Genomic DNA, 6,675 nt, shown 5'->3' with positions numbered 1-6,675 from the left:
GGTGGCACGATCTCGACTCACTGCAATCTCCACCTCCTGGGTTCAAGCGATTCTCCTGCCCCATCCTCCCGAGTAGCTGGGATTACAGGCACGAGCCACCACGCCTGGCTAATTTTTTTTTTTTTTTTTTTTTTTTTTTGAGACAAAGTCTGGCTCTGTCGCCCTGGCTGGAGTGCAGTGGCGCGATCTCGGCTCACTGCAACCTCCGCCTCCCAGATTCACACCATTCTCGTGCCTCAGCCTCTCGAATAGCTGCCACCCTGTAATCCGACACTATGCCCGGCTAACTTTTTATATTTTTAGTAGAAACGGGGTTTCACCCTGTTGGCCAGGATGGTCTCCATCTCCTGACCTTGTGATCCGCCCGCCTCGGCCTTAAATTTTGTATTTTTAGTAGAGACAGGGTTTCACAATATTGGCCAGGATGGTCTCGAACTCCTGACCTCAAGCAATCTGCCCTGCCAAATATCTTTCACCTGTCTTAATCTTTTTTTTTCCCCAGACGGAGAGTCTTGCTCAGTTGCCAGACTGGAGTGCAGTGGCACAATCTCTGCTCACTGCAACCTCCACCTCCTGGGTTCAGGCGATTCTCCTGCCTCAGCCTTCCAAATAGCTGGTACTACAGGTGCATGCCACCACGCCCAGCTATTTTTTTTGTATTTTTAGTAGAGACAGCATTTCACCATGTTGGCCAGGATGCTCTCAATCTCCTGACCTCGTGATCTGCCCGCCTCCACCTCCCAAAGTGCTGGGATTACAGGCATGAGCCACCTCGCCCGGCCCACCTGTCTTAATCTTAAACCCAACCCTCATTCCCACCCCCACCTTCGGTGAATTATTTTAAAAATATAAATTTTAAAAAATAAAGAGCTGGGCACGGTGGCTCACACCTGTAATCCCAGCACTTTGGGAGGCTGAGGCAGGTGGATCACCTGAAGTCAGGAGTTTGGGACCAGGCTGACCAACCTGGTGAGATCCTCTTCTCTACTAAAGATACAAAAAATTATCTCCAGAGGCTGAGGCAGGAGAATCACTTGAACCCAGGACGCGAAGGCTGCAGTAAGCTGAGATCGTGCCACTGCACTCCAGCCTGGGCAACAGAGTGAGATTCGGTCTCAAAAAAAATTAAAATAAATAAAAATTAAATATAAAGAAAATAGGCGGGGTGCAGTGGCTCACGCCTGTAATCCCAGCACTTTGGGAGGCCAAGGCAGGAGGATCACTTGAGCCCAGGAGTTCGAGACCAGCCTGGGCCACATGGTGAGATGACCCCCGTCTCTACAAAAAAAGAAAGAAAGAAAGAAAGAAAGAAAGAAAGAAAGAAAGAAAGAAAGAAAGAAAGAAAGAAAGAAAGAAAGAAAGAAAGAAAGAAAGAAAGAAGGAAGGAAAATATGCAATGCTAAGTAAACTGTGCCAAGTATATCTCATCCCTTACATCAGATAAGGTAATAGCCTGGAGTGGTAGGGAAGGAATCTCCATTAGGTGTGCTGAGAGTTGGGGAGTTTCACCTTTTCCTTCAGTATCAGCTAGAGAATTCTATTAATATACATAGAGGAATGGTGTGGTCCAGTGAAGAAATTTTGTATTCTTGGTCAGCTCATCAGCTGCCACCTTTCATGCTTAATATTGAACTGCTGTCATTTTCTAAAGCTTTTAAAAATCATTTATGCTTCCTCAACTCTGTAGCACAGCAACGCTAAATATCAGGCATAATGTCCGTAGCAAACGGCACTTGGAACAAAATAGCAAGTATGCTTTGGTGACTCAGAGCTGATCGGAAATCTACTGAAATTTTGTCTCCCAGATTTGTCAAGTTCTCTAATATGGTACTACAAAACTTTGGCTAAAGTACTTTGGGGAATGAGGGGGTGAAGGATGCAGCAGGCTGTCTTCAGGTAGCAGGACAGAGGGGATAGTGATGCGAAGAAGCCTTGAATTGGATCAGACTTTCATGTGCAATTATCTGTTCCATCTCTGTCTCTACAAGTTGTGTGACCTTGGGCTTCAGGGTCCTTATCTGTCAAAAGGAGGAAATAACTTATTTCTAACTCCTCCGATCTCATAGTGTTGATGTAATGATCAAATGAGATAATGGCTGAGAAAGTGCATTGGAAAGACTAAAAGTGAGGTGTTTTAAATTGACATTATTATGCACCTATTAAGTGCCTTGGGAGAGACACAAAGATAAATATGACCCAGTCCTTGCCCCAAAGATGTTCATAATCTGAAAGATAAGACATATGCACATGAAAAAGCAAATAATACAAGGCAGCAAATAGGTGTCAAAAGAGCGGTTTAGATTATAAATACTAGAGAAACATGAAGAAGGTACAGAATTCTTTCTGCAGAAATAGGATAGGATAGATGAAATAAATCTTCCTTTCATTGTGCCTGAAAGGACAGAGAAAATTTGGATCATTTACAATGAAGGAAACATCCCAGGAAATGGAAGCAGAGATAAGGAGAGTATAAACTGCATTCTAGGTCCAAGAGGAGATAGGACCAACTGAAGTGAAGGATTTTATAGGCTAGCTCTACATAAGACTAGAAAGTTAAGCCTATACTCCATCTTGGCAGTTAAAAATGCAGCAAAAGTTCGGGCGCAGTGGCTCACGCCTGTAATCCCAGCACTTTGGGATGCCAAGGCCGGCGGATCACGAGGTCAGGATATAGAGACCATCCTGCTAACACAGTGAAAGCCCGTCTCTACTAAAAATACAAAAAATCAGCCAGGCGTGGCGGCGGGCGCCTGTAGTCCCAGCTACTCGGGAGATTGAGGCAGGAGAATGGCGTGAACCCGGGAGGCGGAGCTTGCAGTGAGCCGAGATCGCGCCACTGCACTCCCGCCTGGGCGACAGAGGGAGACTCCGTCTCAAAAAAAATAAAAAATAAATAAAATAAAATAAATTTTAAAAATGCAGCAAAAGCTGGGCGCGGTGGCTCACGCCTGTAATCCCAGCACTTTGGGAGGCCAAGGCAGGTGGATCACGAGGTCAGGAGATAGAGACCATCCTGGCTAACACGGTGAAACCCCGTCTCTACTAAAAACACATAAAATTAGAGGGGCGTGGTGGTGGGCACCTGTAATCCCAGCCACTGGGGAGGCTGAGGCAGGAGAATGGCGTAAACCCGGGAGGCGGAGCTTGCAGTGAGCGGAGATTGCACCACTGTACTCCAGACTGGGCGACAGAGAGAGACTCCATCTCAAAAAAAAAAAAAAAAAAAAAAAAAAAAATGCAGCGAAGTGCTGAAAAAAAAAGTTTATAATCAGACACCATCTGGTGTCCTTGAACGAGAAAGAATTGTAAGAAAAACCCTAGAATTCATTCATATTCTCTCTCTCTCTCTCCATCCTTCTCTCTCCCTCTTTTTTGCCAGATTTTTAAAAAACAGCTTCATTGAGGTATTTTGGCATACAGTAAAGTGTAAAATTCAACACATTTTGATATAACTATATATGTGTGAAACCATCACCAAGATCAAGATAGTGAACATATGTATCATACTGTAAAAGTTTACCTGTGCCCGTTTGTAATTCTTTTCTCTAGCCTCTCCCTGCCCTACTCAACTACTGACTGTGTTTTCTGTCACTATAGAATGGTTTGGACTTTCTAGAATCTTATGTAAATTGAATCAAATAAAGATGTACTCACTACATTGGGGTCTCACTATGTTGCCCAGGCTGGTCTTGAACTCTTGGGCTCCAGAGATCCTCCCACCTTGGCCTCCCAAAGTGCTGGGATTACAGGCATGAGCTACCATGCCCAACCAATTAATTTTTAAGTTAATGTCGTTTCATTGCTGATAAATATGAAACTTTCTTTAAAACCTTAATTTGGGCCAGGTGCAGTGGTTCACGCCTGTAATCCCAGCACTTTGGGAGGCTGAGGTGGGCGGATCACGAGGTCAGCAGTTTGAGACCAGCCTGACCAATATGGTGAAACTCCGTCCCTACTAAAAATACAAAAATTAGCCAGGAGTGGTGGCAGGTGCCCTGTAATCCCAGCTTCTCAGGAGGCAGAGGCAGGAGAATCGCTTGAATCTGGGAGGCGGAGGTTTCAGTGAGCCGAGATCACGCCACTGCACTCCAGCCTGGGCGACAAGAAGACTCTGTCTCAAAAAAAAAAAAAAAAAAAAAAAAGCCCTTAATTTGTTTGGGTTTGTATTTAAGGAGGTGCTTCTAACAGCCCCAAGGTACCTATCTCCATACTTGTTTGTTTCGAATTCCAGTGAGGCACTTACTTGTTGAAAAATGAATTTTCAGCCTCCCCCACACTACAAATACCTTACATAGTTTTGTTTATTCCATGGAATGCTTGGCTTTTATAGGCCTGTCCTTTCATTAGAGTTGTTCATCTCACCTTCTGTTATGCCATATACAAAATACAATCACTCACTTCTTAAATGCTCTAATGATAAAGACAAGAACATACTCAAGTATTCCTGAGCTAGACTCCTGTAAGGGTGGGAGGTCGGGGTGTAGGAAGATAAATTAGACATAACTCCTGCCCTCAATCCAACTCTACCATTTCGAAGACATTGCTGTTGACCTGGTCTTCTAAAAACTATTCATGTATGTTTTTAATTTAGTAATAAATGTAAATGGGAGTCTGAGAAAAAGTCTACATAACCTTTAAGACTTGGACATTCCTTTGCTGCATTGTTTAGAATTGCAGAGAATGGAGATTTGTAAGAACATTGCAGGCACTTTGCCTCCCACACTCAGGCCAGGAAACAAAAATTCCAGAGAGAAATTCCAGGTGAGTATTTAGTACTGTATTCTGTTTATGATACCAATAGAAATCTTTGAGTAGAACATGTTCTTACTAAAAACATGGGCTTTAATAACCAGTTGCAAAGCTAGGATGTTAAAATAGCATTGGAACTTGGAATCTTTTTTTTTTTTTTTTTTTTTTTTGAGACAGGGTGTCTCTCTGTCTCGCAGAGGTGTGATCACGCTCACTGCAGCCTTGACCTCCCAGGCTCAGGTGATCCTCCCACCTCAGCCTCCTAAGTAGCTGGGATTCCAGGCAAATGCCACCATGACCAGTTACTTTTTTGCTTTTGGTAGAGACAGTATCTTGCTATGTTTTCCAGGCTGGTCTTGAACTCCTGGGCTCAAGTGATCTACCTGCCTTGGCCTCCTAAAGTGTTGGGATTACAGGTATGAGCCATTGTGACTGGCTGGAATCATATTTAACTGATCAATAGTTTAGAAAAACTTGAAAAATAAGCCATATCACTTTGAAAGTATTTGAATACATTCTGATATTATATGGACTGAGAAGCTAGTTTCAGAAATAAAAAATTTTACATGCAGTCAAGAAATTTTGTATTTATTTTCAAGGGTGTTCACTGGAAAATGAAGGTATTCAGAGCTACAACTATTGATGATTAAGCTAGAAAATTTCATGCCTATTGTAAGCACATGATTTAAGAAGAAAACAAGTGGATAAAAAAATACGTAATCAACCTACAACATCAAATGAAAATTTCAGAACAAATGTTCATAATGTGCCATTTTTTCAATTGCTTAACACCTCCAAGGGGATTTCAAAGCTAGGCCCTTGAGGCTTCAAGGGTTGCCTGTCTGTTCACAGAAATTTCTGTTATACAAACTAGAATGAGCTTGGTTTTACTTTGAGGCACTATTGTGAACTAGTGTATGAAGTAGGCCTGATAGAAAAATTTAGAGCTCAAAGAAAAGCTAAGAAATTTGGCTCAAAAATGGGACAGATTGAAACGATTTTTAAAGGAATATGAGACCATAAAGGAAATTGATTCAGGACAGGAAGACTAGTATCATTTTGAAAAGCTAGACATGAAGCACAACGTGTACAATTCTTGTTAGAATGATTAAGTATGCTGCTATAACTTGAAAGCAAGTGCCAGGGTGATAAAAGTATTTCCTTGGATTTTAATTAATTAATTTAGAGACAGGGTCTCACTCTGTCACCCAGGCTGAAGTACAGCAGCACCGGTTTCAGTCACCCAGGCTGCAGTGCATGGGTCACTGCAGCCTCAAACTCCTCAGCTCAAGGGATCCTCCCTTCTCAGCCTCCCAAGTAGCTGGGACTAGAGGCATGCACACGAGGCCCCAATAGTTTTTTAAACTTTTTGTAGAGACAGGGTCTTGCTATGTTGCTGGGCTGGTCTTGAACTTCTGGCCTCAAGCCATCTTCTTGAGCCTCAGCCTTCCGAACTCCTGGGACTACAGGCATGAGCCACTGCATCCAGCTTTCCTTTCGTCTCGCTCTGTCACTCAGGCTGGAGTGCAGTGGCGCGATTTCGGCTCACTGCAAGTTCTGCCTCCCAGCTTCATGCCATTCTCCTGCCTCAGCCTCCAGAGTAGCTGGGACTACAGGCGCTCGCCACCACGCCTGGCTAATTTTTTGTATTTTTTAGTAGATACGAGGTTTCACTGTGTTAGCCAGGATGGTCTCGATCTTCTGACCTTGTGATCTGCCAGCCTTGGCCTCCGAAAGTGCTGGGATTACAGGTGTGAGTCACCGTGCCCGGTCTCCTTGGATTTTAAGCTGGTAGTAACAGTTTTATACCAAGTTGCATATGAAAGAGATATTCTCCTTTAAAAATTATATCAGAACCAGTGGGAGAAATAGAACAACTAAAGGACATTTGGGAATGTCCTTTACATTGGGAAGAACACACATTGT

This window comes from Chlorocebus sabaeus, chromosome 29 (assembly GCF_047675955.1).
Source record: "Chlorocebus sabaeus isolate Y175 chromosome 29, mChlSab1.0.hap1, whole genome shotgun sequence".
In the NCBI taxonomy this organism is placed as follows: Eukaryota; Metazoa; Chordata; class Mammalia; order Primates; family Cercopithecidae; genus Chlorocebus; species Chlorocebus sabaeus.
The sequence above is the reverse complement of the archived record's forward strand: the minus strand, read 5'-3'. Positions refer to the sequence as shown.